The 24,237-nt window shown below is 39.6% G+C and overlaps 1 long non-coding RNA gene across 5 annotated transcripts in view; it reads left to right on the top strand.

Moving 5' to 3' along the window:
* Nucleotides 1-24,237, top strand: part of LOC123611405 — a 97,704-nt gene that overhangs the window by 658 nt on the left and 72,809 nt on the right. For all 5 annotated transcript variants that reach the window (XR_006718654.1, XR_006718647.1, XR_006718649.1 and 2 more), the window contains exon 2: nucleotides 1,963-2,150. This is a non-coding gene — a long non-coding RNA (uncharacterized LOC123611405). The remainder of the gene's footprint in view (nucleotides 1-1,962; nucleotides 2,151-24,237) is intronic.

Raw genomic sequence — 24,237 nt, 5'->3', positions numbered from 1 at the left:
ATGTGTTCATAAAAGCAGCCTCAGAATTAAAAAAAAAAAAACTGATTTGAATATAAAATCTAAGTAAAAATAGCGTGCTAGTTTTGCAAAAGTAGGTTCAAGGTAAGCCTTGCTACCCCCCCACCCCTGCCCCGGCTCAGATTGCAGCCCCAGGACCAGTCCTGTGTGAAAGGTGTGTGGGACCACCTGCACCAAGGACAAGTAGACCTGAATTCCGGCACCTGCTGTGCACATTACTTAACTTCTCTAAGCCTCAGTTCTCACATCTGTAAAATGGGGTTAATAATAGTACCCGATCTTAAGTATGTTGTGAGGTTAAATGAGGTGAGATGCAATGCACTTAGCACAGCATCCTGGCTAAATGCTTAATAAGTGGCTGATCTATCTATCTATCTATCATCTGTCTATCTATCTATCTATCTATCTATCTATCTATCTATCTATCTATCCTGCCTGTCCCAGGAAGACTTTTGGTAGCTTGCTAGGGGACATTGAAGCTAGAAGATGAGTGACAGAATTAATGGGAGGAGCCTGAGATAGAGCTCCTAATAGCCCTCATGCCATGAAACCCTGTGGCTGCAGCTAGCCACTCATTTGGCCCTGAGCATCCAGATAACCAGGATGAGAAGGAAGAACCTGCACTTGCCCCATCTCTGCCACAGGCCCGACTATTTTGACAAGTCCAGTTTGCCTATGAAGAAAGTACTTCTCACACTTTATCTGCAGATAATAAAGAATTCAGGTTCTCAGGCGCTACCTTCAGAGATTGTTAATCAGTAGATCTGAGGTGGGGCTCAGGAACCTGCATTTTAATGAGCTTGCAGGTGACTCTGCTGTGGGGATCTTGGCCTGCACTTTGAGACACTCTGAATAACCCCAGTGCGGCAGTGTCCAGAGATAACATCTTTTGCCTTCCTTATTTCTGGACACTCGCAAGGCCGGACGGCACTCTGGTAATGTCAGCCAAATGCCCATCATCCTGATTTCATAGAAGATGTTTATCACCTTGCCCCACATCACAGTCCAGACTCTGTCCCAAGTAAACTGAACCACAGCCTGTGATCTCCCTCAGATTCTTCCTGTGGAAAAGTAAGGTCTGCGGGCAAACAGCAGGCAGGCTGAGCTGTAAGAAGGAGAGGATCCCCCTAGAAACTGAAAATAACTTGAAGAGTTTTCTGACCACAAAACTTTTTTTTAAATTTTTGTTTATGTCTATTTATTTTTGAGAGAGAGAGAGAGAGAGACAGATCATGAGCAGGGGAGGGGCAGAGAAAAAGGGAGACACAGAATCTGAAGCAGGCTCCAGGCTCTGAGCTGTCAGCACAGAGCCTGATGCGGGGCTCAAACCCATGAACCATGAGATCATGACCTGAACCGAAGTTGGAAGTTCAACTGACTGAGCCACCCAGGCGCCCCGAAACTTTTTTTTAAAAGATGAATGCTCTGAGCTTTCTAATACAAATTTCAAATTAAAGGGGAAGCCTTGCATACTCCTTAAAATTAAAATGCTAAAAAAATTACACAAGCAATACATGCAGGCATGCTACTGCAAAAACTTCAAACACTACAAATACATGCAGAATAAAAAGTTGAAGCCCTGATTCACATGGTGGTTAGAGGTCACCATTGCCAACATTTTCATGTATATTCCTCCAGAGTCTACTCCTGACTTTTTTCTATGCATTTATATCTATCTAGTTATATAAATAGGGTCATACTATACATATTCTTCTGTAAATTGCTGTTTTCTCACAATAGTCTGTTTTGTGTCTAGTGGTTACTTGTATCTTGCTGGAGGTCACCTAGAATATTCTGTCTGGATCAGTTAGGGCGCTTTGAGCTTTAATCTCCAGCTAGCTTCTCTCAGCCTCCCAAAATAGCTCTCTGGTTCTAGGCATTCATCCACACAGGACAGCATCTAGGATAATAAAGGACTGTTTTTTCCTTGTGTGTCTCTCTTAGGAGCAAAGAATTTGTCCTGGAAGTCCTCGTATTCTTCTCCTCATCTTCCTGGTCACCTATAAACTGATCATTGAGAAAGAGAATGGGCTCACAATGAAAGTCAGGTTTTACACTAGTCTGTTTTGCCCTGAGCTATGGAGAGGATCAAGATCCCAGAGGAATGGATACTCCAACTGGGTGGGAACCAGGTAGGTGACTGAGAGTCAAATATAAGTGGCTAGGGCTGTCAGTGAAGTAAAGAAATATGACAATTAATTTCACACAGGACCAAGTGTTATTCCCTCAAATGATTAGCTGCTTTGAGGGGACACTTCTAGTTTAGGGGCATGGGAAGTAGCTCCCACTTGCATGGGGGATGTGTGCCTTTTTTTCATCTTTATTATTATTTTTTTAATTTATTTTTAAAATGTACATCCAAGTTAGCATATAGTGCAACAATGACTTCAGGAGTAGATTCCTTAGTGCCCCTTACCCATTTAGCCCATCCCCCCTCCCACACCCCCTCCAGTAACGCTTTGTTTGTTCTCCATATTTAAGAGTCTCTTCTGTTTTGTCCCCCTCCCTGTTTTCATATTATTTTTGCTTCCCTTCCCTTATGTTCATCTGTTTTGTATCTTAAAGTCCTCATATGAATGAAGTCATATGATATTTGTCTGTCTCTGACTAATTTCACTTAGCATAATACCATCTAGTTCCATCCACGTAGTTGCAAATGGCAAGATTTCATTCTTTTTGATTGCCGAGTAATGTTCCATTGTATATATATACCACATCTTCTTTACCCATTCATCTGTCGATAGACATTTGGGCCCTTTCCATACTTTGGCTATTATTGATAGTGCTGCTATAAATATTGAGGTGCATGTGCCCGTTTGAAACAGCATACCTGTGGGATGTGTGCTTTTAAGGAAAAAGACTGGAGGTTCTATGGCCAAAAACTTAACAGTGAATAATCTGAGTGGTATGATTATAGATGATTTTTGTCTTCTTTTTGATTTCCTTAATTTTCCAAAATGCCTATAATGAACATGTATTACTTCTCTAGTCAGAAAAAATGTCATTGAAAAAAGACATGAATGAAGCACGCAAAAAAGGCAGAATACGTCGTGGTTAGGAATTTGCTTTCTAGAACCGGACAGTGCTAGGTTAGATATGGTCCATATTTATGTCATGTAATTGAATGTGCTCTTGGGATGAGAGTTGCTGTGTCACTGCTGAAGCGCTGGACTTTATGGGTGGCAGTGGAGACCCAGTGTCATGGGTGTGGTGTTTCCTGGAAGCAGAAGGCAGTCCAAAGTGATCTCATTCAAGTTTTCAAGTGTCATTCAGGTATGTTTTTTGTTTTAATGCTTTATAAGAGATCCCTAAAGTCAGCTTCTTTTTTAAAGGGGCTGAGGTGTCTTCACTTACCTCCTTCCTTTCAACAGTGAGTCTGGTCACATTTCTACAGTCACCCTTCCATCTGGGTCTGCTCTGAAGGCAGTGGGTGTCGGATGCCGTCACTGCAGAAGTCCGTTGCCCAAGTGGGCATCTCTGCCTGCTAGACTGGACGGACTGCACAGTAATACAAGTGTTCCACTTTGTCATTGATATCTTCATTTGCATATGGAAATCTTTTTCTCTTCCTTTCTAAGTGCAATTTTATGTTAATCCCAGTGAAAGGAATGGGTGTGCAGGCCGGAAGTGGGTGTGTCCTGGGCTGTAGGGTTGCAGAGGTATCTCAATGCTTATGTTAGAAAGCTGCGGGAACAGTTGGTCTGCTATTACTGTCACCTGAGACAGGTAGAACCAAGCAAGGTGGGACCAAGGTGGAGAGGGCAAACTTCTGGGGTGAAGTGCTACCGTCTACTGCGTCTTTCCACGTCAACTCAAACCAAAAGACAATTATTGCATATCAACTGGCCACCCCTGCATTTGTAGGGTAAATTGTTAAATCATCGTTCAATAAAGCATATCCCTACTGCTAGAATTTCTGGGAGCATAGAATTCTCTAGACACTACGTAGCTTGGACCAAAAATCAGGGCCTGAGTTTTGGAGCATCTTCCACTGTGACTGTTGGTCTAGGACTCATATTTGAGCCTACGTTAATTTCTCTCTTTATTAGGAGTTTATATTCATCTGGGCTTTTTTTTATTATATCTTGCTCTGGAAACCTGCCCTGGAAGGCAGCTATTGACCCTGGTCTCCTGCCCTGTCATTTTCTCTCCAATTTTTGGCTTTAAAAAATCCTTTCTACATATCGATCTATCTTTATTTATTTTTGATGATACTTTAAAAAATAACTCATGCCCCTGGTTAAAAAAAAAAAATCAAATAGTACAAAGGTTGTTAGATATGTCTGTCTTCTGTAGGTGCCTCCTGGATTCCCCAGTGTGAAAACTGTTTATACCACAGATCCAAGGCAGGCTGTTCAAACTTACCTGTCACATTTGGTAAAGACCTTCCAGTCATTTTATGTGAATATGTAACAACCTTTAGACCATGGGAGATAGAATGGTTTGATGTGGGCACTGCCGCCTACAGGATTTGCTCATGTTGGGGAGACCCGATGAGGCGTGAAAGTTAAATAACGCCAAGACAAATATGTGGCTTGGTACTGGGCGGTTAGTCACCAAACTGATTTATACCTAGGGCACTACCGTGTATGTGGCATAAGCACCAATGATGATGAAATGCCACTCTGGAGTATTTGAGAGGCCAGAGAAATTTAGCAAAAGGGAAAAGCAGCATCCTCACTTCTATCAAAAAGCAGCACAGCAAACAGACCTTGGAGTTGATCGGTGTTGAGTTTTGGTCTCTGCTCAGTTCTGCCACATGGATGACCTTGGACAAATCACTTCAACTTTCTGAGCCTCAGTGTCCTCATCTGAGTAAGATGGGACCTCTGATAGTGTACAGCTCTGAGAGTAGATACAAAAATCAAATTACAGTCTATGTACAAGGTGGATCAACGGGGGCATCTGGGTGGCTCAGTCGGTTAAGCGTCCGACAGTTAAGCGTCAGTCAGTTCGGGTCATGATCTCATCATTTGTGGGTTTGAGCCCTGCGTTAGGCTCTGTGCTGACATTTCAGAGCCTGGAGCCTGCTTCGGATTCTGTGTCTCTCTCTCTCCTTCTCTCTCTCTGCCCCTCCCCTGTTCACACTCTTGTCTCTCTCTGTCTCTCAAAAACTAATAAATGTTTAAAAAAATTAAAAAAAGAAAAAAAGATGGGTCAAAAGATGGTAACTCTTACTAAAATTAAATAATATAAAAAAGGAATGTGGTTCGTTGCCAGACAAGTTTCTGGTCTTATTATGGAGCAATTTATTAGGTCATGTAATAGCAAAATTTTAATAATGATTTTGTCTTTAGTAGTTTGTTTCTTTAATTACTTTTCATTGGACTACATGTTACTGAGCACTTACTTTATGCCAGATGCTATGGCAGTGTAGTAGAAATGCTGTCCCTGCAGTGATGCTCTCACACATCCTAGGGGGCAACCAAAGAGCCAAGAGGCAATGACACTGGGGTATGATACATCTTACGATGATGATCAGGGTAAGGTGCTTTACAAACATACTCGTCATTGGGGTGGTGGTCACAGAAGGCTTCCCAGGAGAGGTGATGTCTAAGCTGAGACTTGAAGAATGAGGAGTTGAGTTTGTATGAGAAACAATAAAAGCTAATATTTTTGAGTATGCTTCTGTCTGCCAGGTACCATGCTATGTTTCCTGTGTGTTTTCCCATCCAGGACTCAACAAAACTATGAGGCAGGTACTGTCTTGCCCACTTTGCAGACGAGAGAACTGAGGCTCATAGATGTGAAGTTAACTTGCCATAGAAAATGTAGCTAGTAAGTCAAGAGGCTGAAATTGAAACATCACGTGTTCAAGTCCATCATACCATCTGTCACGCAAGGCCACCCTATATTATGTTTGTGAAGTGAGGGCAACTCAGGTTAGCAGGAAAGGCATTATCCTCAGCCAAGCCATATATGGGAGGCCAAAGGAAGAATTGTTTTTCAGATACGTGGGCTATAGGAGGGGAGGAGAAGGATGTGATCCCCGTGGTTTTTGAAAATGATGCATCCAGATATGATTAGGTGAGGTGAGGAGAGACTGTGGGCAGAAGGCTCAGGAAAGAGAATGCAGCAGCAATCCGGTATGAATGGATGAAGATGGCACTCATGTGTCCTCCCCCTGCAAGGAGGGGAGCCACACGGCCGTGTGATTAGAAGCTCCCAGGTACCACTGGACAGAAGCCTAGAAGATGGTTAAAAGGAAGCAAGCAGAGGGGTGAGAGGATCAAGCAAATACACTCAGTGTTTGGAGCCCTAGGGCAGGCCACATCTAGACAAATTAGCTGTAATTCAGTGAACACTCTCCATTTCTGGCATCCAACTGGATAGTCAGAGTTCCATACAGATTATTTTTGGTTCCAATCATGAGTTGTGCAAGGGGAACCGATGGGTCTAGGTATTAACTGCCCATGTATCACTGTTTGCAGTGATCCATGTATTTTAAAATGAGCAAGAGTCATTTGGACCCATCAGTTTCTGAGGCAGGAACTTCCCCTAAGAATGATATGTGGGCATCAATGGGGAGTCCTTGAATGCTGTCCTCATAATGGCAGCTGACTTTTATTTAGAGCATTTGTTTCTTGCCAGGCACCAGTGACAGCACCAATGACAGGTTGTTAATTCTCATAACAACCCTGTTATAGGCAAAGACCCTGGAGGTAGAGACAGAATGAGTGTCAACCAGCAAGGAGGTGGCAGACCTGGGATTCATGATCTCAGATACCACCCTGGACCAGAGACCTGTGCCAGGGCTACTGATACAATTGGCCCATGTTTCTATGTGAAGGGCTGTTTTCCAGAAAAGCCTTTTGAATTCTTTGGGCTTGACAGGGCCAGAGTCAAAATGCGGGCATTGGTCTGCCTCACAGTTATTTATTGAATGACAATTATATCCTAGGCACTGTGCTAAGTTTTTCGGACACAGCAGTGAGCAAATAGAGACTCTTCCCCCATGGAGGTAAATACGTGTATGCAGAGGGACAAAATACCATGAAGGAAATGAAAGGTGGAAGAGATGGAATAACAGAGAGACCTGGCTGCAATAGGTCGGGGGAGGCCTTCCTGACGAGGTGGCATTTAAGATGAAAGTGAACAGGATAAAAGCAAGTAAGAAGACCCCATAATGAGAGAGCGCTGGATGTGTCTGAGGAGCGGAAAGAGGGCCAGTGTGAGTAGAGCAGAGGGCTGTGGGAAATGCCCCGCAAGGCTGGGCAGGCCCTGGGCTGCGTGCGCTAGTTAGGATGGCCTGTGTCGTGGGTACCTTTGGCACTGAAAGGTGGAAAAGTCACTGAGCTGAAGCAGCCACAATACCCAAACCAACACCTAAATATGCTTTGTAATCAGATCGGTACAAATGAGGTCCCTGGGAGCTGGAAAACATTACCGACCAGAGCAGAGGTTTCTAAACCTTCTCAGTTTACAGAATCCTGAGTGCCTCAGTGACTTTTTTCATGGCACCCTTAGGCCAAAAGAGATACCTAATGGTTTCATTTATTAAGTAGGTAGGTCCAGACAACTTGATAAGTCTTTATGTTCTGACAACTTTTTAGTAGTCATTTGAAAACAACAATACACATAGATTGAAAGAAGAAAATAATATTTTTATTGCTTCTTAAGTCACGCAGTTACTAATGGGCTGTGTGTGGAGTCAGATTGGACACTGCCACCTTCATTTCCTGTTCCACATGGATTTCCTTATGGTACAGTATGGTAACTGCTGAAAACATAGCTTTGCAAAGATATGCTGTCATTGAAAGGAATGTGGCATGCCCTAGTATTGACACACTGAGCAGTCCTGAGTCAGTGAAGTGCTCAATAGATGTTGCGTATCCCGTGTTTCCTTCGGGGATTTTCAAATACCTCACGGCACTTCTGTGAATTTACATGGTACCCTGGGGGGATTTGGTATACAGGTTGGGGACCACAGAACTAGATATTTCAGATTATAGAACCAATATCATCCTTTGCTGCTAAATCCAAAGCTGTATTTGAGTACATAGTAGTATTTTCTGTGAAAATTCCAGGAAGCAAACTTGCTACTCTTTCCGAAATCTGTATCCTATTTGTCCTTAAACCTGTAGCGATACCCCAGAGTGCTAACACAGTCTGACTACTTTTGATAGGGGAGAGGAGGGAAAGCAGGAGAAACACGTATGGATCTTCAGCAATAGCATGAAAGCATGTGCTGGTGAAGAAAGAGGAAATGAGTATGTGATACGCAATAGCGATTTTGGAGCCCTTGATGAAGAAATGAATGCTCAGATTCTGAAGGGTTGGTGGTTGTCAGAACCTGCAGTTAAGTTAGCTAAGCCTTGGGGCCTTGTGCTTTGCAATCAGGAACATCCTGCCAGAAGGCAGTTATAGAACATGCCAAGAAGAAATTTAACCCCCGGCTCCACCAGCACATTTCTTTGGTTGCTCTCATCTATTTCCTTAGCTGGATGCCATTCTTGGTGAGTGAGAGAAAGTGTGAAGATTAGTGAGCAGATGAGCAGACCTGTCTTTGGAATGCCCCAGAACCTTGCTGCAATATAAATACCATGTTGTCTCAAAGAATAGTAGTCAGTAGAACCAGTTGACTTTAAGGCAATTTAACTTTCTCTTTCTGCATGACACCACATATGTAAATTTTCCAGGTTGGTTGGGATAGTGATGAAACCAGTTCCCATGGGAACTGAGAGATATCCTTACATCATTTTTGTGATGTAAGGATAATCAGCCAGAGAACACACAGTATCACTCAGAGATAAGATGTGTTCTCATTGGTCAACACTTTAGGCATGAAAAAATACACTCTGAATGAAGAAGGGCTCCTAGGTTGACTTTAGGCTATCTTGTTCTATCTGGCAGTTGACCAGAGAGTCACTTCCTGGTGGGGAAATCCTAGCCTTGGAAATGTTGCATTTGTATCATCACCTTGAATGATCTGAGTTCTCTCTGCATGGTGTAGCCATGTGAGTTTCCTCCTGGATCCACTGACTTTTGTCATGGTATGCCACATGGAGAGTGGGGCCAGTGGTTAATTTATGCAGAAGAAGCATGACTTTATTGGGGGTTGAGATGGGAAGCAGTAATATATCCTTTTAAACTTGGATGACCTGAACTGGAGCCACCTTTTCTCTCCACATATTTCATTTAAAGTAAACTCATCCTACCTTTTGAGGTGGAGTATAAGACATAGTTAAATGTAACAGTCTCTAAGAGCCCAGATGCTTAAACACAGATTTATTTTCTATATGGCATTGGGAAAGGTACTCAATTTTTCTGTGCTGTACTTTTCTCATGTTAAAATGTGGATACCTTTCCTAGTGCTTACCACAAAGGGCTGTTGTGAAGATTGAGGTACATACTGTATATAGAGGACTCACAGGCTTTATGAACAGAACCTAGCTCACAGCAGGCACTCAGTACCTGGTAAGTTATTTTTATTATTTTAAGACTGTTATCCTCCAGGGCTATATACATAGATTATAAGGTTCTTCGTGTCAAGATGCCTCTTTCCCTTCTAAATCTTACAGTATTTAGAATACTATCAGGCAAAAATTGGTGCTGTTGATGAATAAATTATAAAAATATTTCCCAGTGGATACTCAGGCACTTCTGAAGGCAACAAGAACTCTCAGCGTCCTTGGTCATAAAACTAACACAGTCAAACGGTCCTTAATTACAGTTCCAGATGCTCATACCTCATTTTCTTCTATATCCACTCAGAATTATTGCATTTGAAATGAACATATCTTTATTCAGATTCTCTCATTGTTCTATTGGAAAGTTTTAGAGCCAAGGCTTGAAGTAAAGGCCCCTTATTATGCTACACTTGTGGGATGATAAACTCTGGGGCTTTTAGGAGCCAGGTACGAAAAGTAAACAAGGGAAGGGTACCACGTGTAGATGGCATTGGAGACATCAAAATACTAGGGTGGTCATGTACCATCTAAATGAGTTTAAATTCCATTTTTAAAGGTTAAGACCTGGGGCACCTGGGTGGCTCAGTCGGTTGAGTGTCTGACTTTGGCTCAGGTCTTGACCTCACAGCTCTTGAGTTCGAGCCCCACATCCAGCTTGCTGCTGTCAGCATGGAGCCTATTTCAGATCCCCTGCCCCCCCCCCATTTGCCCCTCCGTCCCTCACTTGCACTCTCTCAAAAATAAACATTAAAAAATATAAGGCCTTTATTTTTTAGAGCAGTTTAAGGTTCACAGCAATATGGACGGGAAGGTGCAAAGAATTCCCATATACCATCTGCCCTACCTTCACACGTACAGCCTCACCATTATCAACATCCCCACCAGAGTGGTAAGTTTGTTTCAGTTGATGAACTTACACTGACATGACATTATCACCCAAAGTCCATAGTTTACATTATGATTCACTTTTTGTGTTGTTGCATTCTGTGGGTTTGGACAAACGTATGATGACATACATCCATTATGATATATAGACTATTTTCAGTCTTAAAAATCCTCTGCACCCACCTATTCATCCTTCTTCTCTCCATTCCTGGTAACCTCTGATCTTTTGTGGTCTTCACAATTTTTCCTTTTCCAGAATGTCCTATGGTTGAAATTGTACAGTGTATAATCTTTTCAGATTGGCCTATTTCACTTAGTAATGTTCTTTTGTGCCTTCTCGTGACTTAATACTCATTTCTTTTCAGTGCTAAATAATATTCCACTGCCTGGATGTACTGTAGTTTATTTATTCATTCACCTACTGTAAGATATCTTTGTTTCTTCCAAGTTTTTCCAGTTACACATAAACCTGCTATAAACATCCATATGCAGACTTTTGTGTGCACATAAGTTTTAAATTCCTTTGGGTAAATACCAAGGGCAGTGATTGCTGGATTGGATGGTAAAAGTATGTTTAGTCTTCTAAAAGCTGTCAAGCTGTCTTTCAAAGTGACTATACCTCAAACTCAGTTCAAAAAACAATATTGTAATCACTACAACAAACATGTCTGTGGGTTGGATTTGACTGCACTGACTGATTGCAACTTCTGGAAAGGGTGCGTGTAAAACTTGCCAAGGTATAATAAAGCTCAGATTTCTGCACTAAGAATCAGAGCGAATATGACTTCTCTTGATATCTCTTTGGTCTAGGTGAAAAGTGATGAAATAACAGTTATCTTCTCTTCAAAGTGCTCAGGACAAAAGTGCTTTTAGTACAATGCAGGCACCAAACACATCTAGGAAGACAGAGCGTCTCCAAGGAAGCATTGAAACAAGTGCATTCAATCTTTCATGCTTTCATCCATTCACTCATCCATTGTACTTATTGAATGTGTAGTGTATCATTTAGTTGAGAGGGAATCCCTTTCCATGAGGAGTTTACAGTTTAGCAGGGGAAATAAGCCAAGTGCTCAGATGGCTGTTAAACAGGACAGGATGAGAGAAGTGCTCCAAGACCACTCGAAGTGCCAGGGGAACTTAAGAGGCAGAGAGAGCATGCCCACCCGGGAGGATGAAGGCAGATTACATGAAACAGGAGACAGTCACAATAGATTTGAAGGAAGGGGCTACGTTGTGATCAGGAGAAAAGGGATGGGGGAGGGGACAATGAGGTAAGAATATGCAGGGGCAAGTGTCCAAGAGATGCCAAATAGTTCCCTTGAGTTTAGTGTCCGCTGAAGAAAAAGTGGGCAAGGAAGCTGGAAATATGACAGCAGGCAGATACACAAATAATTGACAAGAGCGGTTGAGCACTGTGAGTAAAGCCCAGTTAATATCAGAGAGAAGAAAAATTCTGGCTCTTCACTGAACGGGGGCTGTTTACCCCAAACTCTCTGTGCTTTGGTTTCCTCTTCTGTAAAATGAGGATAATACTAATACATTAGTATTTACTTATTGTAAAGTTCTTAGAAGAAATACTACTACTTACCGAGCAAAAACCACGTGTCAGGTTCTGTGCCACATGCTGTATATGCATTAACTGATTTTATTCTTACAATAACCTTATGAAGAAGGTATTTTATAAACCCCTGTGATGTCTAAGGAAAATGAAGCACAGAGAGAAAAAGTAATTCAACTAATGTCATAGGGTTAGAAAATGGCAGGGCAGAGATAATGAGATCCTATGTAATGCATGATTTGCCTGAGGTCATGCTTGTGAGCTCTTAGCTTAGTGCCTGCCTATAGCAATCACTCAATAAATGCTAGATATTATTATTAATTCTATTACCATTGTCATTTGACTGGAGGAATAACCTTAGTTTCATGGAGGAGGAGATATTTGCAATCAGCCTTGAGGGTGGGTAGGCTTTGGACAGGTAGGGATGGGGCGGAAGGACTTTCTAGGCCAGGGGCACAGCAGTAGCTGCCCAGCTTTGCAATGGAGACGAGGAAGGAGACTCCAACACTGGATCCATGGCTCCAAGGGAAGCAGGGGAAAAGGATTCAGCTGACAAGGCAGTAAAATGGCCTGGCTGTCTGGCAGTAGACAGTGTGTCAGCATTGGAGGTTTTAAATATAGGAAGTGTGGAGTTCGGAACTGTGCTTAACTTTCTGTTTAGCGAGCTAAACTGTCTCTTCTTGGGGCCATGCTGTCTGTCCTCCAGGGCAGGTCTTCAAACTTGAGTCCAGGCTGGCAGGTGCCCAGTACTGATGGTGATGCTCCAGGCTGGGAAAGGAAACAATGTCTTGGAGATAGGAATCTCCATTCAGTAGTCTAGCTTTCATTTTAGACTCCTCTCTCAATCGGCTGTCTTTGGGGCTTGTGAGTGCTGAGAGGTGAGGGGAAAAAGAGAAACCCAGTAGCAGAAGCGCTCCTGAAAATCATGTGGCTTTCTGCACCATCTCTCCCATTTCTCTCTTCCCTGGTGATACTTCCTTTTAAGATCCAAAAGAGCAAAAGCTGACTTAAGCCATCTCTAGGGCCAAACATTCCTGGGTGAAAATGTGGGGCTTCTCAAGAGGAAATGAAAGGACACAGAGATGTGGTGGCTTTAAGATTTTCTGCTGTGATCCACTGGACATATTCATGTTGAAATAGAAAGATAGGTCTGAGAGTGTGATGTAAACTCAGGTGTTTGGAGTTTCTCCTGGAGACACACAGAGGGAAAGAACTCTCCAGAATCATCTTGGTGGAGTCTTTGGCTGGAAAGCAGACTGTTGGAGTAGAAAGGGCACAGAAATCGAAACCAGACCACCTGGGATCTTCTGGTTCAGTGTTTTCCAAAGGTCAAGTGCCCTGTGAGGTGATTCTAGACTGCAAGAGAACAACTCATTATATAGTTACAAATCCCAAATGAGCACTTTGTTCCCCCATTGCAAATTTAATTTTCCATCCCTTAGATGCCATCAATGAGGAAGATTCAGTTTTGGGCTAGTGTGTCTTTAAGACCTTTCCATCACTTGTTGATGTCTCTTTTGATCAAGGAGAAGGCCTCAGACACATAGGCACATAGGCAGGCAATACCATCCGTTCCAGAGGGTCTCATCCTTGGCTCACATTGCTATTTCCTGGGGAGAACTTTAGAAAACTACTTAGGGCCAGCATCCTTCATACCCTAAAGAGTTCTAGTTTAATAGGTCTGGGATAAAGCCTGGGCATTGGGACTTTTCAAAGCTCTTGAGGCAACAGTTTCTAATTAAAAACATTTTATATTGTATCTATTAGTCTATTCATGGCAAATTATATCGCTTTTATATTTAGGATAATGAAATAAAATTTCTTTTCAATATCAGTTGACTTAAGTAAAAATAGTAAGTGCTCGTTAAGAAAAAACAAAACAAAACAAAATGGAATGGAATAGTGCAGGTGGTATTTAGACGTGGCAAAAACAAAATATGCATTGAGTGAACTTTGTCAAACTCTCTTTGGATCTTTACTTAGCTCTACAAATTCTGACTTCCTGTGGGTCCAGTCTTCTCAACAATAAAATGGGAACAGTTATCCCATGGCACCTTTTACTCAGTGGGTTTACCTTGGGAATCAAATGATTGAACTTCAAGTTTAACTTGCTAGACAAATGTGATGAAGGAGATGAACCATGCTACAGGGAGGGGCTCATTGGCAGATTTATAGTGACCTGGGTCTGGGGCATCTTAGATGAGGATATTTGAAACTACCGACTTCCAGGTAACATCTTCTCTCTCTCTCCCTGCCAAGATGATCCACTGGTTCCCATGAAAGGTATCATAATTTCCATTGATGATTGATTTACTCCAGTGGTGGTAAACTAAAGAACAACTCAAAGTTCTACCAAGATCTCAAAGGGTTGCATATTTGAATGGAAGCCAGACGTTGAACGGAAGCAGAAAGAAGAAATAAAAAAGAGTTGAGTGGAAATAAATGAAATACAGACTAGAGAGACAATAGAAAAGATCAATGAATGGTTTTTTTTTTTACAAGATAAACAAAATAGACAAACCATTAGCTAGATTTACTAGGAAAAACAGCGAGAGGACTCAAATAAAATTAGAAATGAAAGAGGAGGCATTACAACTGATACCACAAGGAAAATATGATGAATGAACAATTATCTCCTCTTCAAAGTCTCACTTTATCTTCATTTCCTGAGACAATAATATGATATTTATTTTTATCCTTTTAATGTCATAATTAACAGGTATAGATTTCTAAATGTTAACTCAGTCTTAAATTCCTATAATATACTACTTGGTTATAATATATTGTCCTGTATATATTGCTGGCTTTAGTGCATCAGTGTTCATGTGTGATATTAGCCTGTAATTTTCCTTCCTCAGAATATTCTTGTCAATTTTTGATATCATGGTTATGGTGGCCCCCAAATCAGTTAGTGTTCTATTTTATTTATTGTAGAATCTGACATAATTTCTTCTTTAAATACTTGGTAAAACTCATCTGTAATGCTATCTGGGCCTGTGGTTTTCTTTGGGGAAATATTTTAAATTATGTATTCAATTTATTTAATGTTTACAGTATTGTTTCAATTTTCTATTTCTTCTTATGTCAGTTCTGGTAAGTTACATTGTTGTAGGAATTTGTCTATTTCCTCTAAAATTTGAAGTTTAGAAGTACAGTTTTTAATATTGTCCCTTGTGATATTTTCAGTGTTTAAAATATCTATAGTAATGCCCCTCTCCATTTCTGCTCTTATTGTTATTTGTTCCTTCCTTTTGAACTTGATTTGTCTCAGTAAGGATTAATTTTTTATTTAATTACTTTCTGCTGCTACTGTTTTCTTTCTTCCACTTTATTTAGGTTTAGTTTATTTCATGCCTAACTTCTTGAGATAGAAGCATAAATCATTGTTTTTTTCAGACTGTCCTCTTTTTTAATATATGAGTTTTAAGATTGTAGGTTTTTCTATACACATGATCTTAGCTTGAGATCCCAAATTAATTATCATTGGTTACCCATTGTTACATCACTAGCTCCTATCAGAGTGCTCAGTCTCTCCTATGCTCAAAGTGTTCTAAAGCCTTCTTATTTCATTTAGGATAAAGCCCAAATCCTTACATTGGTACACTTGTCCCTCCACGATCTGCCCCACCTCCCTCATTGGTTTCATCTGCTGCTGCTCACTCCCATATACAGCTTACTCCAGCCACATTTGCTCCCTTGCTGTTCCTTAGAAGCATCAGACAGACTCCTGTCTCTGGAAAGTTTATACTTCAGATAAACACATGACTTGCTCCCTCCCTTCATTCAGGTCTCTGTGAGATGTACCTTTCCATAAAGGCCTTCTATGACTACCCTACATAAAATAGCACTCTTAGCACACTCTATCCCCTTTGTCTTGATTTACTTTTCTTTATTATGTCTCTTTGCCAAGTGACACAAAATAAATTTAAATTTGTTGGTTCCTCCCTTCTTCCTTATCTCGAATGTAAACTCCATAAGAGCAAGATTTTTTAAATTAATTAATTAATTCTAGAACAGTGTCTGGCATATAGTAAATAATCTACAAATATTCACTGAATGAATGGACCCTGTGCTTGGAGTTAGGAGATCTAGAGTAAATATTCCTGAACCTATCATTGATCAGCTATGTGACCTTAGGCAATTTTAACTTTCTAATACCCAATTCCTTTATTTGTATAATAGGAATAAGAATTGTTGCCCATCAGATAATGAATAAAAAGTTCTTTATGAAGTATAAAAAATTATGAGACATTTTTCATATTATGGTAAGAAAATGTCTGACCATCTCATGTCCCAAATTTCTTTCTCTTTGGACTTCCGTGGTGTTAACACTCCTTTGGGATAAGATGCTTTGTTGTATTTGGCTCTAGTTAAAACATAGGTTTGTTTCCTGGAAAGAATAACATTTTCACACTTCTGTAGCCACTCGCAAGTCAGCATGAATTGATATAGAATTCGTTCACTGAAGGCATAGGATATAGGAGAGGTGTGTTTTGATGAAGAAAGCAGGAAGTAAAGATCTAGAGCACAGGGAAGAGGAAGTTCTGGAAGGGTAGTTTCAAGGGCACTGGGGAAAAAATTAAGAAATTCTTTATTACTCAGGTTAGGCTGTGTTATACTACAATAGAAAACTACCTCATATTTTCAGTAGCATAATCCAGGAAAGGTTAGTTTCTTACCCATTTAGAATCTGCTGTGGGTCCGTGCTACTCACCAGGGTCAGGGACGGGCGTAGTTGTGTTTTTATACATGTTTGTGTGTGGGATTTTGTAGGAAGTCTTAATTAAAAAATAGTAGCTTTAATAAAGTTTTATGGAAGTATTGCAGTCCTATGTGTTGACAGAAGATTTTACAGAGTTTATGTAGGAATATGCTTGAATATACTGTTGTGACTGTAGCCCTTTCCACATAGAATTTAGATATAATTGTTGCACTCTGCAACTGAAAGTTGTATCATGTGGTTTTATGAATACATGTGTTTATGGGGGAATTGGACATATTATTTGATTTAGAACTTTAACAAAATGCTACCATTTATTGAGTACTTCCTGTGTAACAGCTGCAAGGCTAAGGGCTTTAGACATCTTATTTAATCCTTGAAATAGCTCCCCAAAGTAGGTGCTACCCACTTTATAGTGAGGAAACTAATATTCATAGGTATGAAGAAATTTGACTTCAATCATGTAACTAGGTAGCAGAACTTAGACCAAATTCAGGTCTGCTCAACTCCAGAGTTCGTGGTCTTATCAATGCAATACTGCCCACCCTTCCCCACCTCCAAGTAATACATCCTAAATGCATAATTTCTGTAAGTCTGTCAACAGACCAGAACTGATGACGATGATGATGACAAATATAGTAATATAGTAGGGGTCACATTTGATTTCATAGCACTTGGACTCTGGTTTGGGCTGCCAGAGATGTCCTGCTGTACAGGTTTAACATTCCCAACCTTGCCATCACTTCTTTGGGCTAAGACCTTGCTGGTGGTAGACCCTAGTTAAAATGCAAATATGTTTCTTGGGAGCAGTAATAAATTAACACCAATCATTATGACCACATCAGCTGATTTCTATCATCAGGAAACAATCAAGGGGAGGAGACAAAATTTAAAATAGTTTTTTAGGAAGCAATTTAATGTAGTATATACTCAAATGAGGAATTAAATATAATTGAGTGGGAGGTATGTTTCACATAAACATAATGGGTAGCTTAGTGAGGGAAGGGTTTCATAATTGGCAACAATTATGAGTAAAGGCTTCCTGGAGTAGGTAGAACTTGATAAGAGTCTTGAAGTCTTGATTGATTTGAAGAACATTTATTTGCCTAATAATCCAGATTTCCTAAAATCGTCTATAGTAATTATCTAGTGTTTTTTTCTGCCATAACTGTTACCTTTCTCCATTTTCTCTTTTTCTGGGAAATGCTTCTTTCTCTACTACATGTGACTTGAGCGGGAGCTGCCATCTTTTTAAAGATGTCTCTCCCAGATTGTATTAATTGCCATGAAATAAGCACTTGATCTGATCTGAGCCAATGAAAATAGCCAAATTTATGGCCACGGTTGATGAGTTCAGTGATTGGTACCTGACCAAAGATTAGTTAATCAGTTCCATTTGTTGGATTTTTGAGTTTGGTACTAGAGAAAGCGAATCTTGGTTCCTCTGTGGGTTTGTGCTTTGTGAATTCTGAGATCCTGGAGCTATGGTGGTCATCTTCCTGGCTGGTCTTATTTTATTTTATTTTATTTTATTTTATTTTATTTTATTTATATTTATTTTTGAGAGAGAGAGCGCGCGCACATGTGCACACAAGTGGGCGAGGGGCAGAGAGAGAGACACAGAATGGGAAGCAGGCTCCAGGTTCTGACCTGTCAGCGCAGAGCCCGATGTGGGGCTTGAACTCAGGAACTATGAGATCATGACCTGTGCTGAAGTCAGACGCTTAACTGCCTGACCCACCCAGGCACCCCCTGGCTGGTCTATTTAAAAAAAGAATAAAGTAGACCTGTAAAATGAAACAGAAATGAGGGGTGCAAAGAGGGTCTTGGTGGCACTTAATTATCTGATTCCAGGGGTCTTTGAGATCCATCTTTATGCACTGCTTTGGTTATTCAATCTTCATATGAATAACTTCTAATAATCCCTGCTGCCACCACTAGCTATCTTTTGCCCTTAGCTAGTTTGAGTTGAATTTTTGTCAAATGCAGCAGAGTCCTGATGAATATTTCATTGTGACTTCATGTTGAAATAGATAGAATAGGGATTATCTTTATTTTACAGAGAACAAAATGAGGCTCAGAAAAAAAAAAATAATGTAACCAAGATTCTAAAAAAGATGAAGAGTTGACCTAAAATATACAGTCTTCTCTCCCTGGAGAAAACATTAGGTGGTTCAAAGAGATGTGGGCAGGAAAAGTCTGCTGTCTTGGGAGATTCATTATACTAACTATGAAGAGAATGGCTTTCTATTGCTGTGGTATTCTGAATGTTCTGACACCAAATTTTGGTATCATTTTAGCTTGGATTTTTTTCTTTCCTTTGTCAGCAAACCTTGGCTTTTGAGGAAACAAAGGAAGCCCAATTCCACCACAGCACCCACTTTCCATTTTACTTTAGGTCTGTGGGGTTACCCAGGTCTGAAATCAGTCATAACTATCTGTTTGTGTTGTAATGATGTAACACTGAAAAGAATGGCTTTTGACAAGGACTGATTCCAAAATGATATGAAATAATTGATTGTCTCACGCTTATCAAAGCACACTGAAATTCCTATTAACCTAGGGACTCAGAAAGATGCAGAAAGAACAAACCCTTGAGTTTAAGGACAAATTTTGCTTATGCTATCTTCAAAAAAAGGAAGACAAGAAGAGGAACTTAGTACATTTAAAAATTTATAACTTCCATTACTTAAAAAAAAAAGATTTAAGATGGCTTCAAAGGATATAAAAATATGGGAAGAGAGTAAGTTAAAAGTAGAAGAGATTAAAAATGACGATCAGGTAGAGCCATTATATAGAATTAGGAGTGAGGCCAGTAAAAAACAAATAGGACACAATCCTATATGTATTTGACAGCTGGTTCTCAAGTTGAGCTTTAAGCTTTCTTGCTGTCAGCGCAAGCCGGAAAACCCAATCAACTACACAGTTTGCAATTCCATGAGATAAAACAAACCAAATCCGTAGGATAAGTACAATTGCAGATCCTATGCAATCCTATGACCAGAAATAATGTGAGTTGGGTTCTTACAAAGAGAGCACTGTGTTGTATAATGTAAAGCCCTCAAGGGCCCCTGCCAAGAGACCCCAGGATGAGATTCACAGCCCTGGCTCTCATAGCTGAGAGTATTATTTCTCAAATTTTAATCATCTTTATGATTTCTACCATATCTACTTAATTACATTAAAAATTTATTAACCTAATATATTTTTGACGTAGTTTTTACTTGGACCCAATTTTAAACTTAATTTCATTTTAGCAAGGTAGATGGGCTAGTTCTATTTTTCTAATACCCTTTAAATTAAGTTTATAAGTATTGAAATTAAAAAGTCTATTATAGCCCAAAATTTTCTTATGTACCCCTAGTGATATGTGGGCTACACTTTGGGAAACAGTGGCTCAGGGAAAAAGAAGAACCCTGACATTTGAATAACCGTGACCTCATTGCATCTATCTCTCATGAAGTATTACCATCATCAGAGATGAGAAAACCAAGGTTAGGACTTGTGCAAGATCCCGCAAAAGCCAAGCTGGGATGAAACTCGAGTTTTCTGATGAAAGTCAAGGTCTAGCTTCTAGCTGAATATGTGGAGGGCCTTTTCCCAAACTGAAGTTCAAGCTCTTTATGACAGTTGGCCTTTTTGCTTCCTGCCAGAATGCCTCACCTACTGCTTGGTCTGTGGTGATGCCTACCTGTGGTTACTGGAACCCAGTCTGCTGGACCAAAGAAAGGAAGTCTGACAGGCAGATGTGGAATCCTAAAGAGGAACTTCATCCACTGCTATGGACAGCTCTACCTCTTCCTGCCCCCATGGATTTTTGGGGAAGTACTTTTGTGCCTTGCCAGTCTCTCATTAGGCAGGGCCACTTGTCCTGGATTGATCTAATCCACTGGTGGAAAGTACAGCTGGGAGATTTAGAATGGTTGCAGTTGACATTGATTCTTCGCAGCTCACTGTCACCGTGAGCTTTTTTGGTAAGATGTTGAACTAAAGTTTGTTGTTGAGGATCATAGGATTCCTCCTAATACTGGGGGACATTTGGAGTCATAACTGACAGTGGCTTTCTGATGACAACTTGTGCAAGCTCAGAGGAGAAGCCATCTCTCTCTCACAGGAATATGACTTTGGGTAAATCACCTTGAACACTGGACCCATAGGTGTGGTCTGTACTCCCACTGAGCCCTGATTTGTAGCATAAGCCTTTTTTCTCTTCCTCCTCCTCCTTCTACTACTTCTTTTATGAATAGAAGTAATGTTTCATGCTTCATCTTTCTCTTAAAGAGATTTTTAAAATCTCATAGTTAAAAAATATTATTTAAAACCTTTTTATTTTGAGGTAAGTATAGATTCACATGCATTTGGATAAAATGCTACGGTAAAATCCTGTGTACCTTTTACCCAGTTTTCCCTAATGGTAATTTTCTTAAAGAAATTTTAGAATTACTGAGATACAATTTGTCCATAATAAAACTCGTTCTTTTAAAGTATACAATTTGATGAGCTTTGACTAATATGTACAACTGAGTAACTCCCATCGCAATCAAAATACAGAACATCTCCATCATCCCCAAAAGTTCCTTCATGCCCCTTTGGAGTTAATCACTTCTCCCCATTCCTGGCCCCTAGAAACCGCTAATCTGTTCTCTGTCCCTATATTTTTGTCTTTCCTAGACTGTCTTTTAAATGGAATCATATGGTATGTAGTCTTTTGTGTCTTTTTTTTTTCACTTAGTGTAATGCTTTTGAGATTCATCCATGTTTCTGAATGTATCACTAGTTTGTCTTTTTTAAATTACTGAGTAGTTTTCTTTATATACCACAATTCATTTATACACTCACCAAGTGATGGAAATTTGCACCATTTACAGTTTTTGGCTACTAGGAATAAATATACTATAAACTTTCTTATATAAATCTTTGGGAGGACATTTCTCTTGTGTAAATTCTTAGAGTAGGATTTCTAGGTTTTATGGTAAAAGTATGTTTAACTTTATACGAAACTACCAAATTATTTTCCAAAGTGATTGTACAATTTTGCATTTCCAATAGCAATATATAAAAATTTCAGTTCCTGCATATCCTGCTCCACACTTGGTATTGTCAGTTATTTTGAAAATTTTAGCCATTCTAGTGGTATCTTACTTATGTACTTTTTTTCCTTTTTCTTCTTTCTTTCTTTCTTTCTTTCTTTCTTTCTTTCTTTCTTTCTTTCTTTCTTTCTTCTTTCTTTCTCTTTCTTTCTTTCTTTCTTTCTTTCTTTCTTTCTTTCTTTCTTTCTGCTTTTTCTTTCTTTCTTTCTCTTTCTTTCTCTCTTTCTGTTTTTTCTTTCTCTTTCTTTCTTTCTTTCTTTCTGCCATTTGAATATCTCCTTTGGTAGATGTCTGTTTGAATATTTTGCCTATTTTTTGATTGAGTCATTTGTCCTCAAATTAATGAATTGAAAGCAGTTTTCATATTTTCTAGATATAAGTCTTACACTAGATATGTGATTTAAAAATATTTTCTCCCAGAGCACCTGGGTGGCTCAGTTGCTTAAGCCTCTGACTTCAGTTTAGGTCATGATTTCACAGTTTGAGTTTGAGGTCTGCTTCAGGTAAGCCCCGCTTCTCTCTCTCTCTTCCTCTCTCTCTCTGCCCTTCACTCACTTGTGCCCTCTCTCTCTCTCTCTCAAAAAAAAAAAAGTTTTCTCCCAGTCTGTAATCTGTCTTTTCATTAAAAAAAAAAAAAACAACAGTGTATTTCAAAGACAATATATTTTTCATTTTATGAAGTCCAATTTTTCAATTTTTAAATTTCGTGGTTTGTGTTTTTATGTCTTAACACATTTTTTGCTTAATGCAGTCACAAAGATTTTCCTCATGTTTTCTTTTAGAAGTTTTTTAAAAAAATTATTAAATGTTTATTTTTGAGAGACAGAGAGTGCTAGCAGGGGAGGGGCAGAGAGAGAGGGAGACACAGAATCTGAAACAGGCTCCAGGGTCTGAGTTGTCAGCACAGAGCCTGACGGGGGACTCAAACTCACGGACTGTAAGATCATGACCTGAGCTGACGTCAGACGCTTAACCAACTGAACTACCCAGGTACCCCTAGAAGTTTTAATTTTAGTTATTATTTTTAGTTATTATTTTATTTATTTATTTATTTATTTAGTTAGTTAGTTAGTTTTAATTTTAGTTATTATTTTTATATCTGGAATCCATTTTGAATTAATTTTTGTATATGGTGTGAGATAAGAACTGTGGTTTGTAATTTGAGTACCCAATTATAATACTGCCATTTGGTGAAGAGATTATTTCTTCCCATTAAATTATTTTGGCACTTTTGTCTAAAATCAATTGATACAACATACATATGGATCTGTTTTTGAACTCTATTGTGATATGGTTTTTTTATCTTCCAATTTTGTTCAAATTCAAGTTAATTAACATAAAGTGTAGTACTGGTTTCAGGACTAGAATTTAGTGATACATCACTTACATATAACATCCAGTGGTCATCACAAGTGCCCTCCTTAATGCCCATCACCCATGTAGCCCATTGCCTCCCCTCTATCAGCCCCTCAGTTTGTTCTGTATAGTTAAGACTCTCTTATGGTTTGTCTCTCTCTGTTTTTATCTCATTTTATTTTTCCTTCCCTTCCCCTATTATTCGTTTGTTTTGTTTCTTAAATTCCACTCATATGATATTTGTCTTTCTCTGACTGACTTATTTCGCTTAGCATAATACACCCTAGTTCCACTGTGTGTGTGTGTGTGTGTGTGTGTGCGCGCACGCGCGCGCACGCACATGCGTGCATGTGGTTTGGGTTGGTGTATCTATATATCTCTATCTCTATCTCTCTCATCTTCTTTATCCATTCATCAGTGGATGGATATTTGGCCTCTTTCCTTAATTTGACTATTGTTAATAGTACTGCTATAAACATTGGGGTGCATGTGCCCCTTCAAATCAGTATTTTTGTATCCTTTGGGTGAATACCTAGTAGTGCAATTGCTGGGTCATAGGGTAGTTCTATTTTTAACTTTTGAGGAACCTCCATACTGTTTTCCAGAGTGGCTGCACCAGTTTGCATTTCTACAAGCAGTGTAAGAAGGTTCACTTTCTCCACATCCTTGCCAACATCTGTTATTTCTTGAGATGTCAATTTTAGTAATTCTGACAGATGTGAGGTGATATCTCATTGTGGTTTTGATTGTATTTCCCTGATGATGAGTGATGTCGAGCATCTTTTCACGTCTGTTTTTCTACATGTCTCTGTCCAGTTTTCCCAACACCATTTGTTGAAGAGACTTTTTTTCCATTGGATATTCTTCCCTACTTTGTAGAAGATTAGTTGACCATATAGTGATGGGTCCATTTTTGGGTTCTCCATTCTGTTCCATTGCTCCATGTGTCAGTTTTTATGCCACTACCATACTGTCTTGATGATTACAGCTTTGTAGTATAGCTTAAAATATGAAATTGTAATGCCTCCCACTTTGCTTTTCTTTTTCAACATTACTTTGGCTATTTGGGGTCTTTTTCTGGTTCCAGACAAATTTTAGGATTATTTGTTCTAGCTCTGTGAAGAATGCTGGTGTTATTTTGATACAGATTGCATTGAATGTGTAGATTGCTTTGGGTAGGATAGACATTTTAACAATATT

Source organism: Leopardus geoffroyi, chromosome A1 (genome assembly GCF_018350155.1).
Source record: "Leopardus geoffroyi isolate Oge1 chromosome A1, O.geoffroyi_Oge1_pat1.0, whole genome shotgun sequence".
NCBI lineage: Eukaryota > Metazoa > Chordata > Mammalia > Carnivora > Felidae > Leopardus > Leopardus geoffroyi.
Note: the sequence above shows the minus strand (reverse complement) of the source record. Positions and strands in the feature narration are given on the sequence as shown.